At 44.4% G+C, this 14,926-nt stretch overlaps 1 long non-coding RNA gene across 3 annotated transcripts in view; it reads left to right on the top strand.

Annotated features, from left to right (window-relative positions):
- Nucleotides 1-1,326: 1,326 nt before the first annotated feature.
- LOC115948024 overlaps nt 1,327-14,926 on the top strand; it is a 34,417-nt gene continuing 20,817 nt past the window's right edge. For 2 of the 3 annotated variants that reach the window (XR_004081877.1, XR_004081879.1), the window contains exons 1-9: nt 1,327-1,451; nt 6,577-6,732; nt 8,087-8,190; nt 8,502-8,602; nt 9,197-9,485; nt 9,593-9,731; nt 9,872-9,966; nt 11,435-11,492; nt 13,332-13,426. This is a non-coding gene — a long non-coding RNA (uncharacterized LOC115948024). Of the gene's footprint in view, nt 1,452-4,738; nt 4,838-6,576; nt 6,733-8,086; nt 8,191-8,501; nt 8,603-9,196; nt 9,486-9,592; nt 9,732-9,871; nt 9,967-11,434; nt 11,493-13,331; nt 13,427-14,926 lie in introns of those variants that run through there. The other variant, XR_004081878.1, reaches the window with a different exon arrangement.

Raw genomic sequence — 14,926 nt, 5'->3', positions numbered from 1 at the left:
GGTCCTGGAAACTCCAGCCCTCCAAATTAGCAAGATAAGAAATTGTGTTCAAAAATCCTTTAGTAAGGATTGTCCTTTCTCTGTGCTAAAAGCCATGAAAACACAGACAGTCTTGCTGTGCAGATTTGGGGGGATTTGTTACCTTTTTATAAAGAAACAAGTTCTGACTGTTTTTTCCCAGTGATTTGTACATGAGCCCCATCTTGTGTGTTCTCTCCAAAACTGGCTCTAGCAGCAAAAAGGCATTCAGATGCTCTGCCTGCAGAGAACTCCTCTTCATTTAAATCCCAGCAAAAAATGAGAATGGGTGGCAAGGACTGACTGAATAGCATTTGAAGTACAATACATACATATGTGTGTTTTTTATGTATATGTGTGTGTTAAATACATATTTGTGTGTGCTTTAAGACTGGCTGGGCATCCGCCCTTGGGCTCCGCTTTCTATGATTAACCTGATTAGCATTGCAATTATAAATACCTGGTAAATGTCTGCCTTTGATCTAACCACCTGTCACTCAATAGTCTTTTAAACTCCAGGTTTCCTCTCTCCTTCTTGACGTTTGTCATTGTCTCCCCTCTGAATGCCTTCCTTGCAGCTCTCAAAAGCCGGCCCAAAAGCCCTAGGAGGGAGACTGGAGTATCAAGTACCGCGCTCCGGGCTCAGAGGCAGCTGCCATGTTCTAAAAGGTCTCTTTATTCTTTTCAGCCAAGGTTTTGCCCAAGTAACAAATATTCGCTTCCCAACCCCTTTGTCTTCCGTGGAAAAAAATCCCCCAGAATAACAATAAGTTCTCCCCTCTTTCCAGCCTAGCCCAGTGTACATTAATACACCTTGTAATTGCTTGTCTCTATCGGGTTTAGTCCTTTGCCCTTTTTTGCTCCTTCTTTTTGTACTTCAGCTTCATCATTGATCCTATTCACTCTATTCCCAGCGCTGAAATCCAAGTCCCAGATGCCAGCAAGGAATACTCAGCCATTCATGACAAATTGAATGGCTCAATTTAAAGGGGAAGATTAGCACCTCATCTACTGTTACTATTCAGCACAATAATCTCTGTAGCCCGCTCACGGGAGACAGTGGCGTGTCCTGAGTCCAGGGACAGACTATGCTGATCCTCTCTGCCTTGAAAGGACTCCAAGGAGCGTTGCACATGACAGGGAGTCACCTTTCTGCCTTTGAAGGTTTTGATGCATTCACATCAGGACAATGGTCAACACTACTAAGAGCCCAGGAATGCTGTTCCGCTCACCCCGCCCTGGCACTCTCCCAGCCCACTTGCAGGAACACGCCAAAAGGTAACTCGGAGAGGCTGAAATCAGGCCAGATCCTCGGCTGGTAGGAGCAGGCTGTCAGCCTGAACACATCTGCTGTGGGATCAATGAAGACTCAGGGGCAAAAAACAAACTTCAGTACTTTAGCAAGTGCTGCACCGAGGACAGCCTCGTCAGATGTAAGTACCCATCCCACCGGCTTCCAGGTAGGTCCTGGTGGACTCTCCCTTTGGAGTCTGGGCTGCAGAAAGAACCCACGCAGGGAATAGGAGCTGCCAGTGCTGCCTCATCTACACCCGTGGTGCCAAAGTGCCCTAGGCTGCCCAATATCATTTGTTGGCAGTTGCTATGAAAAGAGAATGGCCTTCTCAGCTGAAGATGGGTGTTCACAGGAAAGAGCCTGTGCTCCTTCATTACTATTTTTTTCCCAATTTTTCGTTAGGTAACTGAAAACACCAAAGTTTTCTCTGTAAATTAAAAAAAAAAAAAAAGAAATTCTATTTATTGGTAAATTTTGTCCACAGGGATTTAATTTTGGCTTTCCTCCACTGAAAATATCATTCTTGAAGACTTTAACTGTATACTTTTCAGTCAATATGATTCCTTTTTTTTTTTTTTTTTTTTTTGTTAAAAAAGTTGGGGTTTTTTTTTCCCATGCATCATTTGTGCAGCTGCATAACCCAAATAGTTATAATACAGAATTTGGTTTTGGTTTTTTTTCCCCTGTTAACTTCATTAGCCATAGCACAGAGGACCATAAATCCCCATTTGCACACACTGTCAGCAACATGACTACACTGCATTACCAGAAAGTGGGCACAGAGTGGAGATAAAATTATATTGGTTACAAATAGCAGTGCGGCACATTGACTTCCTGAGCTGCAAACAGTTGCAAGAGCCATTCTGGTTTGATGTGTTTTGTGGTGGTATTTTTCCTGCTGGAGAAGGTTATATCTTGGTGGGGTGAATTCCAGCCTTTCTCCAGAACCAGCTGTCTACAGCAATGCAGCTCACAGATGTTTTGTTCTGCTGAGAAACATTAGGGAGAACGGAAATCAGTTCCAGACCATGTCCTTGTTTTCCAGGTGATAATGTCTCTCCTGGTCTTCTGATAGATTTTTTTTTTGGCTACCTGATATTTTTCCTTACATTTCCCAAAAGAAGAGCAGATTATTAGAAGCCCCATCTGCCTGCCAACTGTTGGCTCACAGCTCCCACTCAGTTCTGGCTATTGCAAGATGCAATGAGGCAAGCGAGTCACAGTGCAGAAATAAATGCTAATGCAGCCCAGGGCTCTCCAGTAGGATGTTCCCATTAGAGACCAGCTCACAGGGCTCCAGCCAGCTGAGCCCAGACTAACCTGGGAGGCTTGGAGAGCCTCAGCTTTCTGATCCTGCATTTCTGCATGAGAACATTTGTTTTAAAATAAGACTTTGAAGTACAGTGAAAGATTTTATGTTGCTAAGTCCATGAAGAATCATCAGGGAACCCCAGAGAAGATTGACAACCAACCAGTGAAAGGAGGAAAGGCTGTTTTCCCTAGAGATTTCTTGTAGGTCTTGGCTTTTGCTGAGCTAAACATAACATGGAAATAGTCTTTGTCAAGCTACTGTCCTATCTCCAGCCAAAATCAGGAAAGGATATTTTGTGAGCAAAATATATAAACATATTAACTAAACTTTTGTAAAGATTCGGGAATTTGAGTTTTGGATTTCAACCAGTTTGTGCTTCCTCCAGACCAGCCTTATCCCCTACATCTCCACACTGTTATTGTGTTCTGTGTAAGGATAGCATCTGAAATGTCAGCAAGAGGTGCATGGGTCCGTGTAGCTCTCATTGCTGCAAGCCTTAATTAGGGCTGGATGACAAATCACAGAACTAGAGCATGCTGGTCAAGAATGTTGCTGTCTTGTTACTTTTTCTTGTTTTCGGGCTTTTGGGGTAGATGCACCCTGCTCACATTTGATAGTATTATTCTACCACCATGAGGGCTGGAAATGTATTTATTTATTTATTGCAGCTGTATTTATTTATTTATAGCTAAGGTTTTAAAGTAATCTTCTATCTCTCTTCAGTCATAATAAAACCATGAGATAAAATGCCTCTGGTATATTAGCAGCTAGCCTGGGGCTCAATATTTTAGTTTCTGCATAATACAAAACCTCCACTTCTTTTGAAAATCCTCATTTTTCCTGACTCTTAGCTCAGAACTGAGACTGAAATAATTAAGCTCCCTTGAACTGGGTAACCTGCTCTTCCTACCTGGAAAGCAGAGATTGTGAGCCAAAACATTTATACAGAATTAGAGAGGGTGTTCCTCACGCTAAGCCTGGTTTCATTGTTGCAGCTCTGTGAGAAAGGGGAGGAGGGGGCCTGCCTTTTGAAGGCCAATTTTCTTTTGATCTGTTTTTAAGGCCAAACTTAGACTAAAGGCCATCCTCAGGCATCACAGACAGGGCCGGTGAAATGCTGCCTCAAAGGGTGGAGAAAATAGAATTAGAGCATTGATTAATCTCCCTGTGCAGGAGTGGTGTGCTAAAACTCACTTCATGCCATCTTTAAATTAAATACAAATAGAAAGAAAGGATTATTTAGCAAGCTAATTGAGGCTTTTTCTTGTGGATAATTTGTGCTTTCTGTTTAGCTCTTTTTGAACTTTGAACAGAGAATCCTTGAGATATTCTTGAGTATAGAGCCTGGAAAGACTCTCCTAATCAAAGAAGGCCTTCCCAAAACACCGGGCACAGCCCTTGCTCTGAACCTTTGGACACGTGGTGGGAATGATGCCTATCTTTAGGATAACCAGCTTGATGGATAGAGTCTGACTGATGGAGGTTCCAAAGCCTCCCTGCTAATCTGTTCTGATTTGGTCATAGATAGGGCTTTAATATGCATATCTGTAGGTAAATCTAGCATCAAGATGAGTTATCTTTGTCCCTAAATAAAGCTGTTCATATTACAGTGCTGCTAAGCCACTAAGGCTTACCCCTTCCCTGAAAAGATCGTGGTACCTGAAAGAGTCCACTAATGCAAGTACTGAAAGACAATCCAAACATAAAACGTTAGGAAGGATTTCTATAACACAGCCCTTCTTGCAGCCCCATAGTGGAAGGGAGAGCACTGTCCCCATCCATAGATGTTGCAGCGTAATGCAGTTTCATGTTTTAGCCATCCCAGTCGTTTCCCAGGTGTGGCAATACCTTCTCCTCTCCCCTCCCCTTGCCTCCTGCTAAGTGCTGTCCGTCAAGCTTGACATTCCAGCAGGGGCGTCGAGTGATTGGCTAAAGTTCAAAAGATGCCCCTCAGCCCTGGGATCATTTGCCTCTCTAGGTGTCATTGTCCCCTGAGACTCCCCCCCTCCCACCTGGTTGGTGGCATACCTGCCCCTTCCCTCCCCCTGTCCCCGGGGTTTAAAACGACACTGAGATGATGCGGTCGCTGTTCTGTTGGAGCTGCTACCAAGATTCGGAGATCTGTGACCCTGGAATAGAACTCTGGATTACACCCTCTGGCAGAATCCGCCTCCTTTTCCTCTTCGCCCTGGCCTAAGGCCTTTACACCAGAGGTAAAACTGAGTCGTGCATGTCTGGACTTGTTCCAGGTGCCTCGCTGCAACATCCAGCTACCCAGGGGTGTCTCTGAGGTGAAACACCACAGCTGCCGCTTCTGGTCAAGCAGCAAGGGCCACACGAGCCCAGGCACGTTCCATCCGGTAATAGTGGGATCATATTCCAATACATAGATAGCTGTGAAATATTTTTGTCTGGTGGACTGAACGTGGACTGAAACAGCAGCTTGGAATGTTTCAGTAAATTCTGTGATTTCTCACCTGCAGGATCTTGCGTGTGCCTGCAGGGATGCTGTTTGGCGCCGTGGGAGCTGTAATGGCTCCTCATGGTGGCGTTCATGGGGCCCTGAGAGCTGCAGAGCTGCTTTAGCACACTAGCCCTTTGTAGGGCAGAAGCAGGGGCTCAGCTGGTGCCTGCCGAATTAGGAACAATTAGAAATGCTTTAATTGAAGTCAGCAGAGCCACCTAAACTCGCCACATTTGAGGAGCCAGCCCAGGCCGGGCAGCACCCACAGTTAACAGGGCTCGGGCTGGTTATGACTCAGGGGCAGAGTGGGAAAATAGCAAATTTTTGAACAATATGCCTTTCTGTGCTGCAAGCAGGTCAAACGCTGTCCCGTTTTTATGACCCAGAAGAGAGGTAGAGTTTAGGAGCGCACAAAAGCCCAGAAAAGGAGTTGGCTTTGAGGTCACATTTTCATAGCCACGTTATTGAACTGTACCTCGGAAAGACAAAAGAGAAGGTGATGTCCCAGCATGTAGCTGTTGCTTAACGATTGTGTTGTCGGTCTGGGGAGGGTGGAGTGGCAGGTTGCTTAACAGTTTTACATTTTCCCATGGTATGTTACTGGTGGTACAGTTGGCTGTAATTAAAGGGTTATATAAATAAGCCATTGGGAAACAAATTAATTCATTTGTTTCCGTGGTGGGGCTAGGTATGTAACTTGGGGCTTGCATACTGATCTACTTTCTCTCTGAAGCACTCAGCTCCCCCCCGACCTGGTCCTCCTCTCCCAATTGTTTTAAAATAATTTCCAAACACGTCAAGGAATGCAGATGTGAAATGTGCTGCAGCTTGAACTTCCTTGAAGCAGCAATGTCCTTAACGAGAAAAAGCTGGAGAGCAGAGTGAGACTTGGCTTGTAAAACCGTTTTATGGCATGTTTATTGCAAAAGGCCCTCGAATGGCCAGAGCAGGGCTGCACTGAGGTGTTGGTGCCACTGGGCCACGCTCAGCAGCAGCCCCCACCCACTGCCCCCACTTTAGCGGGGAGTGGGAGAATCCACCACCTGGATCTCCATTGCCTTTGGGGATGCTCAACATTTTTGTATTTACTGAGGATCTGGCGCACTTCTAGGGATGGCAGAAGGAAAGATGGGCTGGTTCCTACCCTGGGCAGAGAAATTGCCCTTCTCCTAGGAAATAATAAAATGTCATTAGAAGTTCCATTTTAGAAACTGGAGTATAACCCTACATTTTCCTCTAATGCCTGTGTTTCTTTTATGAGCTTCTAAGTGGCATCATTAAGCGACTCTCCATATTTAATCATGTAATTTTTGCCATATTTAATCATGTAATTTTTTTGCATTCTCTTCCCTAGAAATGTAGGCCTCAAGCAATAGAAAATTTTAAACAAATTCCAAAACTTAAATTTTGCATACAAAGCTGTAATACAGAAAAAAAAAAGAAATTCCATGAAGGCTATATGTGCTAATACTAGTTTCCTGTAATTAGACATCTCTTTGGCTTCACAAGAAAAAAGACAAGAAGAAAAAGGGAGAAAAGAGGGAAAAGTAGCATTTAAAATCTTGACATAAAGGCCATTGCTACGCTTCAGACAGCTCTTCCAGGCTCCAGCTGGGAGATTCAAACAAGCTTCACCACCCAAAGGTAGGTGTAAATCTGTGAGATTTCTGGTGCTGAATGAAAAGACATAAAGCATTGAATTAGTTATGAAACTAATACCTCTGAGACGAACATCCACCTGTAAGACTCTCAGTCCTAATCTCTCAGACTTGCCATTGTGGAAGACCCTGCTTGACAGAGGAGGGAAGGCAGTGCTGCTTTGCTTTCGTTCAGATTTTAACATTTCTAGTCTCAGGATAATTCCAAGTCCTAGCTGGCTACAATCATTTCCTTTTAAACTTTTGCTTAATGTAGTGCAGACAGCACAGCATGTGCCTCAGGAATGAACATCAACCCAAGCTGCCGATGGTGTTTATCTCACACTGCAGGGAAGGCACTGATCAAAGCAATGTATATTTTAATCAGAACTCTTCCCAAAGTGGCAGCTTCCACTGCCAGCGCACTGCCGGTGTGTCTCTGCTAGCTCTGCAGAAGGAATAAAGGAGAACAATTAGTAACAGTCTGGAGGCAAATTTGGGGCCATCCAGCAGAGCTGCACATCACCCAAGTGGATGTCAAGTGGGAGACTCAGATAAAGCTGGGCTAGAGGCCAGGCTGTGTTTGTCTCTGGTGGATTCTGGAGGGAGTGAGACCCATTGTTTGCTCACAGAGTATCTGTCATTTTAGCATTTTGGAGGTTAATGGCTTTGGTTTTCAATTTCTAATCACAGACTGCAAAGAAGAGGAAGAAGTTACTGTGAATTAAGGAACAGGACCGTGGTGGGCTGGGCTCTTCTCTGGGGGTTTGGTTGTTGTGGTGGGAGCTCCTGACTCCTGCAGCCAGCACTGGATTCTGTGTACCCAGGACAAGAGGCACAAAGGCTCAGCCCCTGATTCTCTTCTGACTTTATAGAAGACCCAGGCACACACCTCTGGTGTCTCAGCTTGCCAGTGCTCAGAAACTGTCTTGACAAACCTCTCAGTAATGAAGTTTTTGGCTCATTCAGCCCAGTCCTCTCTTCAAGCTGAGCCTGAGGAGCCCTGTTGTTTCCTTGATGAGGTTTCCAAAGCCATCCTGGGAATATGCAGAAAATAGGCAGCATTAAGGCTGAATGAGTGGAATAACAAGGTTTTAGGCATTTATGGGGTTGAGACTGGGACTTGTGAGATTAGAAATAGTGGTTTCCTGTAAGAATCACTCACAAATTTGGACAAATTGTTTAAACTTGCTGTCCTTATTGCTTAAAATTACCTAAACATCTGCATTAATCCATTTATCTTAAAGAAATTTAACTTTAGTCATACTTAACTTCAATCATGGACTCGTGTCCCAGTTATGCTAATAGCGCTCAAGTATGTACTTGAGTGTCTCCCTGACTGATGTTCTTCTGAATTGCAGCTCTGTCTGCCACTTCCAGGGATGCAGCACTTCCCCTGAAGGAGGAGAGCAAGCTGATGTGGCTGACTAGGAACTGCAGGACTGCTCACGTTTGTTAAGTCTTGGTAAGAACTTTCAAGAAACTGGCCTTGTCTTGATGGCCAAGTACACCACTTCTTTTTTTTTTTTTAAGATTATGTACAGAAAAATATTTTTAAATAAGTCCCAAAGTTTTTTTCTTAAAAAAAAATTTATTGGGAAACAGATTCTGGATCTTCAGTTGAAGAAATGAAGTACTCTTTAAGTTACTGCTTCAAGAAAAAGCCTTGAAATATTAATCTTTGGCTCTTTATTTGCATTCTTGAGACTTAAAATAACTTTGACATTTTTATTGAGAAATCTGGAGAATAAAACTGCCCTTTGTCTTATGGGTCAGGTTTCAGCAGAGCCTCACTCTGGCTGCTGGCTTTTGAACCTCTGAAGATGCTGCTGTGCTTGGACTCGGCGTGACTCTCCTCTCAGAAGAAGAGTAGCATTGTAAGTCATGTCTAGGATGTGTTTTTCTGCTTACTGTGGAGAATCTGCTCACAAAAGAAGGGCCAAAATATTTTGAGTGAGATTTTATTAGTTTACATAGCTGATTAAAACTCGATGCCCTGTTCCTCTGTGGAAATAGTATCCACTATCCATCACAACAGCCCCTCAAAGCTGAGGGCTAAATCACCCCTCTGGCAGCCATCTTGTTAAAGCTCGGCCTTACACTGAGGTGAGAAAATAAACTCAAGATCCTTTGAGGAAATTCTTGAGGATTGTATGCAAACTCAGTGTCTTTATTATGTCTTACTGCAGCTGCCTGGGTCTTTGGTTTTACATGTCTCTTGAAACAGCACCATGAGTTAAGCTGCTCACAGCTCCTGGGTATCGCAGATGAGGAGCCTGCCGGGGCACTGAGCAGCTCTTTGGCAATTCCCTACAAAATCTGAACTTTTGATCTTAGGGCCTTTGATATGAGATGGTTTTAAAATTTGCAGCAAGTCCTGCACACCTTTTAGCTACAGGCAGACGTGGCAGTGACACAGATGAGCCGTTGCCTTCCTGGGAGGTAATTCTCATGTGCATCTTGTTGTGCAGGCAGCAAGAGAAGATGCATCCTCAGGAAATCACAAACCTCGCAGGACGTGTTATTTTCCATCAGCAGTAAGCAGCACTGCCTGTGTGCAGTTCTGGGAGAACAGAGCTGAAACAAGACAAGAAAAGCTGCAGAAGTAAAACTGCCTCTAAAGCTCCTTTTAAACGTGCAGCGCAGGAGTGGACACTCCTGTGTTGATTATGGTGAAACCTCTTGCTTCCTGTAATGTTTGGCATTCCTTAATATGTCCTGATGGCTTTGATTTCCTCTCCTCCCTTGCAGCATCAAAGAGTAAGTGGGCTGAATGTTATCCAATTGGTCATTTGAATACCATCCTTTTCAACCTTCTTTTCCCCCTCCTTCCTGCCTCCCTGTCTTGGATAATGTTTTGCTTTCAGATGCTGCACCAACACCATGCTGTCCACATCTGGATACCACAGGTGAAATGAGCTGAGTGCCCAGAGAACTTTATTGCTGCAGAGAACCTGGCAAAACTAATCACACCTTGTAGCTGACACCTTCCTGTGCCAGGCTCAGGTAAAGGACGAGAACCCAGATCTTTCAAACGTGTCTGGTGGTTCTGAACACTGCAATATTTTGAAATCAAATTCCCAGCTGTGGTGAGTCCCACAAATCTGAAATGACCTTTCTTCTTTATTTCCTTGAATATACTACAGGTCTTCTCTCTTTGTTTCCTTGAACCTTTCAAGAGTTCCAGCCTGACCACACTTGTGTTGTACTATGGAGTGCCTAGAAAATATAGATGCTCTAAGTAAGTAGGAAAATTTTCTTATTTCTTATAAAGCATGTTCTCCAGTGATAGGGCTTGGTATATTTTCCATATTTTGCATTTATTTCCAGGAGAATCCCACACCAACTAAAACATCAATCAATTTAAAACACAGCTAATGAGCTTTCTTTGTCCTCTGTCTCATGCTGGAAAATCCCACCTGATCCGTAATTAACAAATTGATTTGTTAAAAGTACAACTAATGGCCTCTCTTTGTTCTTTTCTTCCAGCTGTAGAATCCCACCTGATCCCAAATTATCATATTGATTTATTTAAAATGAAAATATATGCATTGCATAGTTTCTTTATCATGCCTGCCTCAGACATAATGTTCCAATTAAGTGCTTATTTTACCCCTCACAGATCAAATACTTTAGGAGAAAAGCAGTTGTTTAAAATGTCACATTGTCCCTCCCGGTGTTCAAATATTTGAGTGTTCTTACTGTTGAGGTCAATATGAAGTCACTTGGTAGCATCTTGGAGGATCAGCCTAGCAGATCCATTCCAGGAAACCACCCTCCCACTGGTGTGAGTGGGTCTTTGCAGAGTCTTGTGCATCCAGTGTTTTTGCTAGATAATGGATTTTGCTCCTAGGCTGGCGCTCGTGCCTCACACAGAATGAACAGCCAGGCTGGGGAGAGCAGAGCCGGACTTGCATGCCAGGCTGATGCGCCTCTCAGAGCAGGACTTGCATTCCAGGCTGATTCACCTCTCGTTTGCAGCTTGTGAAAAGTTTAGCTCAGTGTGGGAGTGTGTGTATGAAGAGAGGAGCTCAGACACACCACTGATCCCCCAGCTCTGTCCTTGGGCTTGCAGCGATGTGAACACGTCTGCAGGCAGCAGGAGGCCATTGCGGCCTGGTACGCAAACACCAAGGCCTGCTCGGCCTCCTGCCTGCGCTGCTCCATGGACACAGGCATGGGCCGCTCGCTGCTGACGGAGCCCTCAGAGAGAGGGACTGAGAAAGAACGGGCTGGCTTGGATGGAGCAAGAGACAATGGCATGGTCTCTGGCAAGAAAGAGGTGTGCTTACAGATTATGTGAATTTCTTGCATCAGAAGGAGCAGCGGGGAAAACATCCCAGTCCTGGTGCCAGCCAGCCTCCCTGGAGCACAGGCCAAGGCAGCAGGGCCCATCCCATGCTGGTAAACCACCCTCTCACACATCCCCTTCTCCCTCTGAGCTGCTCCTGAAGCCTCACTATTCCTGAGCACTGCAGAACTCACCCCACCAGAGCTGTGCGAAGCTCGAAAAGGGATCTGAATGGGACCCAGCACATGTGCAAAGAGAAATCTGAGGCCCTGTTTGCAACAAAGGACCCAAGGTGTCCGCCTGCCCTACAGGAACGCTCTTGGACTTTGGGATCTTGTTCCGTACTAAAGTGCTCTGGTGTTCCCAAGGAGGGGTGGTGATCTCTTTAGGGCAACACTAGTCTGCTTTTGTCTTCCAGGCCCTCACTCAGGTTCCCAGAACAAGGCTACAACATGTCTGGCTGCATGAGTTGAGTGGTAAGCTCTTTATTTCTCTTGGCCCAAAATCTCCTCTGGCTACCATCCTAATAATGAGAGGTCTTAGTTAATGCTATCCATTTTCTACACATCTCCTTTCCAGCCTTCTAGAGCCTCACAGGTTTATTTCTTTAACATGTAGTCCTGTATACAGTTGTGTCTGTGAACAAGAGTGCAGCTAGACACATCAGGCAGAAAAAACCTCAGTTTAAATTATTGAAACGAAAAAAGGAGCTAAATAGCTTATTTAAAACCTGCCATGTTTCTTAGTACAGTTTGGAGCAGAAAAGGCACTTCATTCTAATTCCAAGCATGAGAAGAGCAGCATCCAGCTGCTTGTCCTTTAAAATGTACTTTTCCTGCTCCCTCCCTACAAACAATGTGCACACATCATCGATCAGATAGGAGAGAAATGGGAAGTTCCTCTTCTCGTACAGGAATTTAGACACCTGAATTCCCATCACATCTGTCTTACAACACAGGGCTTTGCTTCCTGTAAGGCTCCTGGCCAGCCCTCCTGGCAGGCGGTTAGGTTTTTTCATGTAGTTATCCCACAGTGAGCCAACTGGGAGAGCTGGGAGCCCCGGATCCACGGCTTCCTTGCCTCAGGGCTTCAAACCCACAGCTCCTACCACGCTGTGGGCTGGATAGGATGGGTTTGTTCCCCAGCTCCATCATGAGTGGTGCCATTGTGTTGAAAGAAATTATTAGAGCTGAAAGAGGAAGGTAATCATGGGTGATGAGGGATGCTGTCTGGGAAAGGAGGTGCAGGAGACACCTTGTTTGGGTTTAAAGATGATTACATTTGAAAAACGTAATTATTTTCTGGAGAAGGGATCTGTCCTCTTCAGGCAGTTAGAGTCATTCCCAGATTCCCTTCTGTAAGACCCCTCTTTTTCTTCCCCTAGAGCACAAAAACCTCAGGAAGAAGATCACAGGTGCCACCAACAAAGACTACTTGTGTGTGTCCAAGAACCTTTTTGGGTGTTTGAATTCCCACTCCAACCCCTGGGTGTTGGGATACTTGTCTGTTGTGCCTAACAAAGGATAGGTTAATGTTAATGGAAAAAAACGCACGAAGTATGAAAAAGACCTTTTCTATGAAAATTTCTATTTCTGCAGTCATCTCGTCTTGCCTTCCAAGGCTGTATTTATCTCACAGAAGTGAACTACACAGAAAATGCTAAAGGAAATGCATGACTGCCAAGCCAGTTACTCCATGTATTATCTTATTAATCTTAATTGACATTTCCTTGTTTCTCTTTTCTGTTTTTCTGTGCTGCAGATTTGCACAGCCCTTTTTTCTCAGTTCCAGGTGATGAGTCCAGAGAAAGGCACTGTCTGTTATCCAGCAAACCACATCTTAGTGGGAGATTGCTGGGAGGGTGTTTGATACTATAACATCTGAGAGAAAGTATCAAAGTGAAACCATAAGTAATAACCAGTGGCTTTAAAGTAATGAAACCTTGGATTTCTTCTCACCCTTTTTTCTGGCAGCTCAGCTCCAAGAGTGGGATGCCTTTATCAGATACCGGTTCTTTAAGACCAATCTTCATTTTCAGCCATGGTCAGCCTTTGATGCACAGCAGGAAATTGTATCCCTCCCCTCTTGGCAGTCCATCTGTGTGATAATGCAAATCTCATGGACAAAACCTCTACCCAGATTTTCACAAGAAATACGAAATTTTTTCTCCTTGGGTCAACCTCCCTAGAAATCAAAGAAAACCCATTTTCCAGCCAGTTTATTTAGCCCCAACTGTCCTGCCATTATTGATATAGAAAATTTACAATTGCATTCCCATTCCTCAAAGCTTACTCACTGTGAGACTTCAATTCCAGAAACTGAAATTTCCCAAAAGCCTGGAGACATTTGGAAGGAGGAGCTCGCCTATGCTGAACAGATCCTTTCTGTTACCACATCAGCCGTGATGAAAGTAAGTAGGCAAAGCAGTGCTCAGTAAATTCCTGTTGTACAGATTACCTGGTTTGTTCCCGTGTTTGAGCAGGCAGCATGTTCTTCGTGTCTCTGGAAGACCCAGAAAGAAAGGCTGCTAATATTGTCTTTGAGCCCATGAAAGTGTTTGGGGCATGAGTATGCTCTCCTGTGCAGTCATGGAACACTGTTCCAAACTGCTGCACCTGAGTGCCAGGGGTGGAAATAAATTTCACACACCTCCTTTGTGCACCTTCCAAGCCCAGAAAAATGCCAGCTTCTTTTAATAACCTGACCATACTTGGGAGCAGGTGCTTCAAAGCTGAGAAAGCTTCCTTTGGGAAACAAACCACAAGGTTTACTTGGTAACAGCAAATCTTTGTGGGATGGAACCTTTGTGATCTCTGTTCAAGGCTTGCCTTCCAGGTCACCCTTCTCTTTCACATGCATTTCTTCCACTGCACAGGTGCTTGTGTGAGCTCTGTCACTGTGCTATTGGAATGCTTAACCCTTTTTTCAGGATATCTCCTCATTTTCCAAGTGTGGAAACAGACCACAGTAGTCTGTAGGCTTTGCCTATGGTCAGGAGATGTGGGGTGCAGACTAGAACTGGGCTTCCAATTTCCAGCAAAACAGCTTTTGGTAATGTTAAGAAAATGGAAAAGAGGAATCTCTGCTGTTACCAGATAATGAAGAGATATTAGGAATTTTGAAAATAGTTAAATATGCAAGCAGAAATGGGTTTTTTCTGTTCCTTTGGGACTGCAGACACACAAAATGCCTGTATTCCATTGCTTCTTTGGAATCATGGTCATTTCTTAGGTGTGACTGCTTATCTTCCCACGGGTTTGATGTCAGTAACGTAGTTCAAGATCTTCAGATACAAATTGTTTTCAATCAAAGCATAATGAATAAGTTTGTCTAGTGCAAAGCATGTCAGGTTTCATCAAACTAACAGGAAAAACTGGCTTATTGTCATTAATGCACCTAATAGTGGCACAGCCCAGTTTGTTTCCAAAGCTGCAAAGTTTTGGGTTGTCATCTTGTATTTCTGCGTAAAGAAAAAAATAAGTGCAGAGCAATAATTCCCAAGCCAACAGCTTCCTGGTGGTGTCATGCCATCTTCTCTAAAGAACCAATAAATCTTTTTGGCCCTATTGCAGATGGCTCAGCTTTGTCCAGAGGGAGTTCCAGACCTATTTGTTGATGGTTCTTGACACTGAGCCCTCCACCTCAGGAAGCAAAGAAACTTTCCTCCCCAGCAAACACTGTAACTGGGCACAAGAAAGCTCTGCAGTCTTCCACAGGAGGGTAGAGATCCTTTTTAATGGGGTTTCTTGGGGTCTCCCCCATTAATTCTGCGAATCACCAGAGAATCACAGGGATGGTGCTGGTGGCAGATGTGCTCTGACACTGCTCAACAGCAAGAAAAACCTGTGGCATGGTCTGCCAAAGGACTGCTCTAGATGGTCAATGAGCAGAAAGGGAACCCGTGCTCTGT

The sequence above is a fragment of the Geospiza fortis genome, unplaced genomic scaffold (assembly GCF_000277835.1).
Source record: "Geospiza fortis unplaced genomic scaffold, GeoFor_1.0 scaffold275, whole genome shotgun sequence".
Lineage (NCBI taxonomy): Eukaryota > Metazoa > Chordata > Aves > Passeriformes > Thraupidae > Geospiza > Geospiza fortis.
This window is presented reverse-complemented; position numbering and strand designations above follow the sequence as displayed.